We start from the raw sequence: 12719 nt of genomic DNA on the forward strand, positions 1-12719 counted from the left end.
GGACTTTTTTGCATGGTGTACCGATTACGAGACTGCCTTCTCCCTCTGTACTGCGCTTTGGTTTTGGCTGGATTTTACGTGTACGAACATTGCTTGTTTTTTACTACGCTCTCTGGATATTCCCCGAATAAAGCCCTGACGGGGCTTTACTACCCCATTGTTTGAGTCGTGCATTTTGGGTCCAAACCCCCCACGGACCCGTCTCACAGTGTGTGCTAAGTATGCTTAAAAAAGAGGGCTTCTGATTCAGGTATGTGAAACTTACCCAGGGAGGTGATTACAGTTGTGCTGTCTTCATGTACACCTGGGCCCTGCTGTCTAAGTGTATTGTTGAGACTGATTAACTTTAAAGTCCCATTGAAAGCAAACCGTTTACAGTACTCATCCTGTGCTGGGGAGCAGAACGGCCATTTTGTTCTTCAGCAAACGTCAGTCAGAGAGACACACACTCTGTTCCCCTGTGGTAATGTCTGTACAAATATAAAACTCTCAACAAGCATTAAAGTCTTGTAATAAGATTTAAGACTAACTTATCTTTTTTTTCTCAAGTAGAAAATATGAGCTAGTTCTAAGTTGAAGACTCAAATCAAAAATCTAAATAAGTTTCTTATTCCATTGGCAAGTGAAATTTTCCATTTCCAAACGTCAAAATTAGTCTTGCATCTTATTTAGCAAAAAAATGAAAGAAATAAGATTAAGTCTCAATACTACTCATTTTTTGCAGTGTAAATTGTTATCTGACCTGTACCCATTAGTCTCACATGGGAACCAACCTTTCAGTGTTGTTGTTCTGGACCTCTGCCACTGTCACTCAGAGCAGGGGCGCCCGGCGACAGGGGAACTGGAGGTAATGCGTCTGACCGGACCATAATTTAACCGTTGAACCAGGCAGAACGCTGCAGTCCAACCACCCAGTCCTCACAAGTATAGTACTCCAATCCATACAATGTGTTCACAGGAATGTGGGGTTCACTGCCTTGGTCAAGGGCTCAACAGCTGCACTGATCATATTGTGACCACACTGGGGCTTGAACCATCAACGTTCCCAGTTGCACTCTTGGGCATGACAGGACACCTAAATAATTTTTACACTTATTGTATTTAACCTCTATTAAACCAGGAATACCCTAATGAGGTCAACATCTCTTTAACAAGGGGATCAGAAAAAAGCACAGAGTTACCCAACAAGATAGTTGACAGTCCAGCCATGAATATCAAATGGAGAATGAGACAGAAGGTAAGAGCAGGGCAGAGGATACAAGCAGGAGCTTCCTTCAGTCACAGACACAGAAATGACATGTTTACAATCAGCAATTTAAATGAGTTTGTCTAGTTTAAGATGTATTTTTCTGCACTGTGAGGTGTGGATTAACTGAATAATACTGCACAATATCTGCACTGAATAGAATGGCCCGGTGCGTTTTGTGTACCGTATGGTCACGCAAACATGCAAATGTGCATCACACTTGTTGGGAGTTTTTGCGTTTCTGTTTAGATGTAAAGACTATTGTGTCCATCTGAGGATTAAGGATTTTTGCATGTTCTCTACCCTTGTATACACACACTGTGATAAACCTGCCATGCAATCTGAGCAGTGATCTGTTCAGCAAGAGAGTAAAACCTGCGCCTTTTTCCAAAACAAACAGCTCACCAAAAATACATCCTTTATTTTACAAACCCCCAAAACACATCCTTTATTTTACAAACCCCAAAAAACATCTTCCTGAAGAGTCTGAATAGCTAGTGTGGTGCTGTGTCCAGCCTAGTGCACAGAGAGCCAGTCCTGAGAGACAGTGTGTGTTAAAAGCACATCCAGGGCATGACCCAGCCACAGCCACAGCAGGCAGGGGCACTCAGTGCTTTTCTGAGCGCAGCAGCTCCTGTGTGGGCCAGGAAATCGCTTTGTCTCTGTGTACGGTGTGTGTGTGTGTCTGTGTGTGTGTGCGGTGTGTGTGTGGGCTCCTCTCAGTCTGTGTGTGTGTGTGTGTGTGTGTGTGTGTGTGCGGTGTGCAATGTGTGTCTGTGTGTGTGTGTAGGCTTGTCTCACACAGAGGCTGGGTTCAGACTCTGTGTGTGTGTGTGTGTGTGTGTGTGTGTGTGCGGTGTGTGTGTGGGCTCCTCTCAGTCTGTGTGTGTGTGTGTGTGTGTGTGTGTGTGTGTGTGTGTGCGGTGTGCAATGTGTGTCTGTGTGTGTGTGTAGGCTTGTCTCACACAGAGGCTGGGTTCAGACTCTGTGTGTGTGTGTGTGTGTGTGTGTGTGTGTGTGTGCGGTGTGCAATGTGTGTCTGTGTGTGTGTGTGTGTAGGCTTGTCTCACTCAGAGGCTGGGTTCAGACTGTGTGTGTGTGTGTGTGTGTGTAGGCTTGTCTCACTCAGAGGCTGGGTTCAGACAGTGTGTGTGTCCGGTGTGTGTGTCTCTGCGATGTGTGTGTGTGTCTCTCTCTTTGTGTGTGTGTGCGGTGTCTGTGTGTGTGTGTGTGTGTGTGTGTGTGTGCAGTGTACGTGTCTGTGTGCGATGTGTGTGTGTGTCTCTCTTTGTGTGTGTGTGCGGTGTCTGTGTGTGTGTGTGCGTGTGTGTGTGTGTGCAGTGTATGTGTCTGTGTGTGATGTGTGTGTGTCTCCGTCTGTGGGTGTGTGCAGTATGTGTGTCTGTGTGCAAACTGTGTGTATATAAGGCATATGTGTTCATGAACACGTGTGCATGGCAGCATACAGTAAATCCTCAAATTGTGTCCGGGATTCTATTTGAAGCCGGGCCTCGGATAATAGCCGGGGGCGTGGTCGATTCGGACAAATAAAGTTGCAGTACAGCTTATATAAGGGACAGACTGTGGATGACAAAGAGACCTAACCTGGAAGAGCTGGAGGGGCTTTCAAGAAGCTGTTGAGCAGCTGGGTGCTCTCCCTTTAGGAATGCCTCTTGGCTGCTGTCATAACTGCAGTTCACTTACAGTACATCACCAGCGAACTATGTGTCCAAACAATAAACTTTGCTTTGAATTCTGTTCTACTGCACATACCGTGTCTTTGAATACTACTCTAAACTTCAGCGTTCACACTCTGGATCTGGTAATATCCACACAAAACACGAAGCACGGCAATTATTGAATTGGCTATTGCAGAAAAACTGATTGGAATTTTCACTTGCACGCGTTTGCAAAATGCTACACACAAAAATCAACTCCTGGTGGAGGAAAAATATATTGGTCAAAGTTGTTGCGGAAAGGGCAGTTGTTATAAGACACTCTATTCTCATATACAGTATATACTCTGCCTTTTGCGATAAAACCATATACTTCGTACATTCTATATTGTTTCAGCCATATACATACAGTACAGAACTCTTATTAAACTAAACTCTTAAGCAGAGCGCATTTATCTTCTGACAGCTGACGAACGAACAGACACAAGCTCGCGTGATTATTGAGAGATAGTCCACGTCGCTCAGACCTGGCCTGCTCAAACCTAAGTAGGTTCATGTTTCATTTACCGTTTGCACAACATAGATAAATAAATATATGCAACTTTTCATATCTAATAAGTGCACTATCACTGCTGCAAAAAGGCTAGCTTTATCTGTAAACAAATGCACGATGATGAGAAAACACGATACAGGCTACTGTGATTATTATCGTCTTAATGCCATAGAATTTTGACCGCTTTGATGACAGTCAGCAACACCCCCTTTCTCTCATTCTGCTCAGCAGAGTAGAAAACACTGCCACTCATAACGCAAAAATATCATTTATTCACGACCACAGGTGCAAACATAATTCCAGGACAAAAGTATACATTTTAGAGAAACTGTAATTCCTATAATTCCACGTAACTCCTGAGTTCGGTAGATTGTTCCAGCTCTTTGGAGTTCCTAAGATGCTGAACCAGGTGAGAAGATAAACGAGACGGAGAGTCCTGAGCGTGTACCTGGCACATAGTGTACCATAGAGTAAGAACAAACTGATCCTGTTACAGGACACATTATAAAAGTACATATTTCTTATATTGGTGGAGGTCGAGAGGGAGAGGTTACTGAAAGAGAGAGAACTGAAGGATTCTGAGTGACTGTACAGTGCAGGGGGGGTGGGGGGTAGTCAGAGCAGGAGAGTGACAATATGTGCATATCCGGGTCGGAACAAACAGGACGAGAGCGCTCACTGCAGAGATAGACTGAAATACGAATGCAGCTGTGCCCATGTCTCCACAAACAGAGAGGGGAGTGCTGTCTCTGGGTGCCTGAAGTGCTCAATGTGCCCCTTTTGTCAAAGTGAACTCATGAATGATATCAGAAGAAAAAAAAAGAAAAAGATCAATAATACATGGAGGCGGCATGGATGGTGTAGTGGGTAGCATTGCTGCCTCACAGCAAGGAGGTCCTGGGTTCGAATCCCGGTCGGCCGGGGCCTCTTTGTATAGAGTTTGCATGTTCTCCCCGTGTTTGTGTGGGTTTCCTCCGGGTACTCCGGTTTCCTCCCACAGTCCAAAGACATGCAGGTTAGGCTGATTGGAGAATGTAAATTGCCCATAGGTATGAGTGTGTGAGTGAATGGTGTGTGCGCCCTGCGATGGACTGGCGACCTGTCCAGGGTGTATTCCTGCCTTTGCCCAATGCATGCTGGGATGGGCTCCAGCCCCCCTGCGACCCTGTTCGGGATAAGCGAGTTAGGATAATGAATGAATGAATGAATAATACATGGAGACGAAAAGGGTGAAATTTAACTTCATTATAAGACGACTTGCGGATCTGTGTGTGTGTGGGGGGTTGGATGTGAGGGGTGAGGGGTGGATTTTAATATAACAGCGCTATGCCCTCTCGACACTTTTATCTAATATGTTCTTTCACACCATATCACATTCGGCACGTAATGAAATGAATTTGTTATATTGTGTGAAGATTATTAAAAAATCATGCGCAAATAAATAGCATTAAGATAAGGATGAAGCAGGCTGCAACATCGTAGCAGGACCGAACGCAGCTCCCCTTACCCCTATGCAGTATATCTGTCTACAGCAGATTTTTTATTTAAAGGTACAATGGGTAATTTCTGACTTCTAACCGTGAAAAGAGGAATAGCAGCAACAAACACCCTCAAACCACAATACTGTTTATCCCTCCCCGTTCTCTGTGAACACGCTGACGTTGAAACCTCCCCAAGATTAGATTAGATTAGAACAAATTTTCAACCAATGAGCGTGAATTATTGTACAGCTATACAACGTGTTGGTACAGTGTCAGTCCGTCAACTGTATATTTTGAAACCCTAATTTAAGGACTATAAATACAGGCAGAGGGTAAGACAACAATGAGCCTTTTTCAATGATAGGAAGGGATTTACAATGGTCTTGTAACAATGTTTTAACGGGATTTACAATGGTCTTGTAACTATGTTTTAACTCAAAAACCTTACCTATTGTACCTTTAAGATTTGCTTCCTCCACTAAATGGAACCAATGCACCCAAAAGGGCTTACTTTGGAAGCAGAGGCTGGATTTTTTAACTCGCTTCCAGCATAGCCTGGAATCTGTCAATCCCTAACAGAGTGTACATTTGATTATATTTTAATAAGAGAACTGACAACACTTGAAGTCAGGACATTCCCATTGTACAAACAGACATGGGGCTGACAGGTACGATAGCAGAGGGGTCGGAAAAAGCCTCCCGGCAGTTAAACAAAATGAAAGGAGTAACACAAGAAGAGGGGAATGAGGCGATCTCGGGAAACATTGCTTTTCAGAATTTAACAGATGTTCTTATCCTGAGATTTACTCAGAGTATGTTTATTTTTTTAACGTGCAATCCATTTCCATAGTTGGATATTTTTTACTGAAATAATTCAGGTTAAGCACCTTGGCCAAGGGCCCAACATCAGCACTGTGACTGGGAACCTAAGCTACGACCTTTGGGTTACAAAACTTTTAGTTTTATAACTTGTTTGACAATCAGATCCCATTGTCCATGAATTGAAAGGTTCTAATGACATACTGCAATTGCTTTTTTCCACCCAGTGAAGTTACAAGATGCTCCTCGTACACATGACTGGATGGGGCAATCTGATAAGGACGATTGTACATTATGATTTCTCTTTCCATTAAATCAGGGGTATGGCTTTTTCTCACTATTGTTAAGGAAATATGTATTCATTTAGAAAATCTGATGACATAGATCTGATTAGATCCGTAGTGGATAAATGAATTGACTGACAGTTGACAAATCCTCTGCGTTCAGTGTATTCATTCTACAGGGCCTGGAGGGACACTTGGCGTGAAGGAAACTCCATGAAGAGGCCTGTGGTAGACGACAGTGTAATCGTCATGTCGTTGTGTACAGTATGTTCTCAGATATATGCACCCCAGATCCCATCATCCAGAGATAATTGTATTGTGGTGTGCTGGAAGCACAATACATTTACATCACATGTGGCTCTCCATGAGAGGAGCCATCAAGCGTTCCTTTTGTTGCTGGGTATTTGTCATGGTATATAAGTAATAAAAAGAATTTGATATCGTGCTGATGCTTCTATCCTAAGCGAATTATGGTGGATTAGGCTAAGCAGGGGACAATATGGGGTTAAGGGCCTTGCTCAATGCTTAATGGCTATGCGCATCTTATCCTGGCTACACTGGGGCTTGAACCACCTTCTGCATCCATGTCGTGTCCCTTAGCCACTAAGCAATAGGCAGCCCCCCTCCAAGGCATCACTGTAGGATAGAGGCACGGTATGAGGGGGGCATTTAGTTTAAGACTAAAATACTTACTGCGATTGATGGCTTATGACTGGTAGGCTGTTGGTTCAGCATCGAGCACAGTCCATTAACCAGGATCACTGTGTAATGAACAGCACTGTATGTGAGCTATGTTACTTTCCCTGGAGATGAAGCATCTGCCATGCAATTAAATAAGAACGATTGCTGTTAGGATATTGCTTAAAGGAGGGGAGGGTGGGGGGTACAAAGAGAATGGAAATTCTTCTCCATTCGGCTTGCGTCTTGTCAGGTTCGGGAACACAGTGTGGCTTTGTGGTCTCGTCACCTCCCCATGGGAAGCGCACTGATGTTCTATCTACGCTACACTCCGTTTAGCGGTGAATTAGCGCCCTAATCGCACCGGCTGTGGGTTGAGTCGCAGTGTTGAGTCGCGGTGTTGAGTCGCACCGAGGCCCACAGCTGGAAACATGAAGGAACAGAATGATCCCCTTCTTCAGTGCCAGCCTCCCCCAGCCCCAAATCCTGCGTCTGAAGTGTGATAAACCGGGCTCCCGTCACTGCGAGACTTCTTCAGGGAAGGGCGATTTATCGCAATTTTTGGCTTTTCATGTGAGAGGTCTGCTTCAGCCCGGGGGCTTCTGGGAGGTGTCCATGCCCACACCGGCTGAAGAACCGTGTTTGTCAGGTCAAGCCTCTGACGTGCCAGGAATGAATCAGCATCTCTGCTCCAGGGTTCTGGGTAAACATATCTCTGTTATCGCCAGAAGATAAAAGAGCAAACATGTACGCCTGTTTTTTGCTCTTTAGCAGCGACTGTAAGCTTTTGATGTTTCTCATTCCCTTTCTTGTTCTTGTTTCTTCAGCTCTGAGATTTTAGCTCTCGTTCTTTGTAGGCTTCTAACCTGGCCTGTTTTCAATCATGTAATCCACAATATAATACAAGTCAAATACAGTGAACAAGCTAACAAAATACTGCCTCATTGATATTACAGCTGACAAAATAAATTAAGCGGTGGACAGTCCATCTGACTAACAGACCTGTGATCGAACCCAGATGACTTTGCCGCTGTTCAGAAGTGACAAATGTTACACTGAAAAGTTCTGGTGGAGTTAAAATTACACATATTCACAATTCTCAGACAGTGCACATTCAAGGATATGGCAAAGATTCACATTCACAGCAAATCCTGTATGTAACATTTCTTGCTGATTCATTTCATTTACGAGACTGATTACAGAGTACACGTGCAGAAATTTGGGACAGGACCAGGGGTGATTCCAAGAATCTGTTAAGTACTGTTTGCATGGAGTTTGCACTGGTTTAACTTGCAACTCACAGCAAAAGAATGCTGCTACAGTTTCAGAATGCCCATTTTAAAACATTTTTAAATCATCAGTCTAAATCTGTTTGTATCAAACTGGTGAGCTTTCATCAGCAGTAGTCCTCCATCTTGAAAAACATTTTGAGGAATTATTAACAAGTCTAAATATAGGATTAAAATTTGTATTTACTTATTTTTTGCAGTGTAAAGGGTTGTTATAGTAAAGTCCGCTGACGGAGGTGTTCCTATCTACATCAGAAGCTCGCTTTATCAAATGACCTCACTACTTCATCTCAATATCTGTCCACTGACTAGAAACGAGGCACACTTGAAAGCGATTGAGATGGTAAATTACACAGTGAGAAGGCCTTGTGCCAGTCGTACTGCACAGGGAGACATGGAGGAAGACTTCAATCCCAGGCCTGAGTTAGTTAAACCAGAATGCCGATACAACATTTATTGAAACCAAATTTAGACTGAGACAGTAGAGAATAAATTGGAAAATGAGGTTTTTCTGGAGTAAATAAGTTGCATGTATCAGACTGGCACTAAGATTGGTGTTATGTGATAGTATTTCTGGATTTGTTCTAGCATCGAATACTCTCAGGATAAAGGGTTCTTTGGCTGGTCTCCATAGGGAAACCTGTTTTAGTTCTTTATGGAACCCATCTATAGTGTAGTGTTAAAAGTAAGAACATTTCCAGATTGAATGATTTTATGTGACAGAACCCTGGAACTATACTGTAGGTTCCTCTACAGCAGTGGTCTCCAACCCTGGTCCTGGAGAGCTACAGGGTCTGCTGGCTTTCATTGTGACTATGCACTTAATTAATCAATCAGTTAACTTGCATCACCTGGTTGCCTGGGTCTCAACAGGGTGCTGATTTTAAGATGAAAACTAAAACCAGCAGACCCAGTAGCTCCCCAGAGACCATGGAGCTTATCTGAGCATGTAATGCATTGCAAGTAGGGATACAAGTCACCAATTATCGCAGGGCCCACACTCTATTCACTCAGACACTCATGTCCACACGATTTAGACTCTCGAAGTAGCCTGACCTGCATGTCTTTGGACTGTGGGAGGAAACGGGAGTACCTGGAGGAAAACCCAGGTGGACACGAGGAGAACATGGAAACTCCACACAGAAAGGCCCAGGCCAGGATTCCAACCTGGGACTCTTGCTGTGACCATGCTACCCACTGCACCAGCGTGGAGCCCACGGATTTAGTTTTCTACCTATTAATACCCTCCGTGTTGTCTGCTGACATGGATATTGTTACAATGCTTTCACACAACAAAAGAAAATTAACACCAACAGTATGAGCCATGATTTCATTTCATAAAATCTACATTTACTGATGCACAGACAGAAGCATCATGAATGACCACAGAAAACAGCAGATAAGATCCTCTACAAAACAAACACATTCTTTGCTTGCAGTGTGCACAGTATCCAAAGTTAAACCTTTACCAGCAAGTTTTGTATCGCGTGTCATTGCTTGGCGTGCTTATAGCTTAGTGAAAACAAATGTAAATAAATGTCATAATCTCATAATAACATAATAATGTATTGTGTTCCAGAAGCAAAGGTCATATGGTTCATTTGGATCACGTACTTGGGGAAAAAAGTAAATAAAATAGAAATAAATGTCTTATTTAAAATTAAAATGAAGCTCAGGGAAGCAGTCCGTGTACGATTTGTTAAGTCTGCTCTGGTTGTCGTCTTGAGGCTGCCAAAAGGGCTCCATTTGCACATTTCAATCTAAATGTTTCTTGTTGGTGCGTAATGGAAGTCTGGCGCTAGGCATTACCGCCTCGCTTTAACCGCCCCTTCCCCCTCTGGGAAATGTCACGCCGCTTCACCCTGCGAGATAGGGAGAATATTCTGGAGTGCAATCTGTTTAAACATCCATTTACTGTGTGCCCCGCATGCGTACACACAGAGGAGGAGAGATGGTTGGATGATGATAGCGATAGAGATAGAGATGACAAGAACAAAAGTCTGAGACTAATAACTCACATCAGTGTAGACACACTCAACCCTAACAACCACACTGTTTGTCGGAACAGGGATTTGGGGAAGGTAGTTTGCAGTATTATTGTTTTAGACTTTCAAACACATAGGGATGCCAGATTGGGTACCTTGTAAAACACCTCACAAAACAACACATATGAAGTGTACACAGACTTCAAAGTGACTTTTGATCCGGCTCGGAATGCTAATGTTGTGCATGCCATTATGGTTTTACTTCATTGTTTGCTTTCCTGCTATCAACAAAGTGCCATGCAGGGGAAACATACCGTATATTATTGTTACAAATATATTATATAAGTGGGATTTACAAGTCTATACAATCACGAAAATACTCCTGGCACTGACATCTGGTGCCAGAAAAGTGTCTGACTCATTAATAAAAAAATTAATAATAAAAATACTTTCATTTATAAAGTGAACCTACTGTCAGACCAGGGCCCTGGCAAAGGATAAACAAAACAATTAATATAATATAATATAATATAATATAATATAATATAATATAAATCAGGGAGGAAATCCGGTCACACTAGGAAATAAAAAATGGAAGCAGTGCCACATGCTGAGCAGATTTATCAGATTTTTTTTTTGCTCAATGCAGAGACTTAAGTCAACTCTGCTTTTTTATCAGATTTTATTTTATGAGAAAAAACATAAGAGAAACCTTTTGTAAAATGATCATCCTAGCACAAAGCTTCAAGGCTTAATTTTCAAATAATTAATAATATTCACTATATTTTACTATTTAAAAATAATATTGATAAAGATTATTCCAAAATAATATTTATGATATGTGTTCAACGTATTGTCCCTGTATGTGTTTTGGCCACTAAGAACATTCATCTCGTGGTGAATTCAAAATAAAACATTAAGAAAGAAAGCATGGATCGCTCCATGAATGTGCCCTGGGCCCTGTATTACAAAGCAGAATTATTGCGTTTGCTTGGATAACTGCACTGAGTGAAACCCTCCCAAACTGGAACATGAACAATAGTAGAAAGATTGCAAAGGTATTCTCTCAGTGCAGTTATAGCTAAAAGTTTTGTAACTCAGTAATCCTGTTTAGCGAAACTTAGACCAATAGAGGAAACTGGAGCAGATTTCTGTATGAGTACACTGTATATGAAGAACCATGTATCCTCAAGAACCATGTATACACGGTATATGTAAGTCAACAAGAACCATATGTGCCCTATCCAAGACTGGCTCAAATTCTTCCCAAAGGACACACCTGTTACATCTGGCTGAGCAGTGTGAACAGCTTCAAAACAATAAAAGGCACTTGAAGTGAACTGAAGACATGATTATTAAGAGGAGAAGGGTTATATGTGATGTCTCCTGAAAACAATACAGGATGGAGATTTTTTATTGCTCTACTGCTGAACGGCTGGTCAAATTTCCTCTGAGCCCCATCCTCGGAATTCCTGCCAGCATTCCGGCCAGCATTCCGGCCCTATAGCGTTCAGCCCCTGGGAATTGGATGCGGATAAATCATCGGCGCTGGCTGCAGATAGGCACCCGTCCGGGATGGATAAAAGGCGGAGAGATGGCGGGGTACGCAGCGGGGAGATGTCAGTTGGAGGCACAGCTCTCTCATTCTTTTCCATTTCACTGCCGTTTTGCCCCGGTCTCTGCTTCCTGCTGAATCCCATCAGTCCCCTCTGTACCCAGATGACATCATCAATCCTTTAATTAAGTCACAGTCTGCTGCTCTTTGAAAGTCTCACGATAGGGTTTTTGAGAAAAGCTCTCGGGTCAATTGCAGCGTGCTTGGCTGAAGTTTAAACTCCTCTTGACCGCAGAACTGCACTCAAACTGGAACTGATCTCCAAGTCTATGACACAAGGATTAGCTGTTCCAGTTGAGATGCAGTTCTGTGGTCTAGAGTGTTCAAACCCGAGGTTTAAACTCCAGCCAAGCCCTCTGCAACGGATACATCACATCTTTGCCTATTATTTCCCACATCTTGCAACTCTTATCTGCATCCTCTGTTGGGTTTTTCATTTGATCTCATATTTTCTGCCAAGATTTGTTTCTCTCTTAGTGATTTGACATTTTGTCTTTGGCCTTAAAGAAGGGGTGCATGACATGAAGTCATATTTTTCCCCATTTACTGCTGAACTTTTCTGAATCTTACCCCGTCACCACCCGATACAGCCAGTCCACCTCCAGACACCGTGTCTTAGAGACATAGACCCCCATCACATCTTTTAATTTGTCCCAGCCCTGATTTAAGGGTGGCCTAATTGAGATCCTGGAGGGCCAGATCCACAAAGAGACAATACTGAGAAGCATGAAGCTTCCTGTGCTTATTGTGTGCAGCTGTGAACACTCCTGGCGCTGCAGTAATGGCCTATTTACTGAATCAGTGGTGATGAGTGATGGTGTGGTGTGGTGTGGTGATGAGTAACTGCAGTTACTGCATGAGTAACTGCATCACCACACCCAAATAGTTAGCAAATGCAGGTTCAGTCATCTTTTTTGTCAGGCAATTCTGGCATGCCTGTAATGGCAAATGACTTCTGTCTTGTCACATGTCATCCAAAGAAGGATTCCCTTATATGGACAATACTCTCTCCTAGCACACCTAGCACGTTAGCGGTGTGTTCCTCTTGAATTTACTACAGCTGACAGGGTCATTGACAAGTTCACACATTGCT

This window comes from Conger conger, chromosome 7 (genome assembly GCF_963514075.1).
Source record: "Conger conger chromosome 7, fConCon1.1, whole genome shotgun sequence".
In the NCBI taxonomy this organism is placed as follows: domain Eukaryota; kingdom Metazoa; phylum Chordata; class Actinopteri; order Anguilliformes; family Congridae; genus Conger; species Conger conger.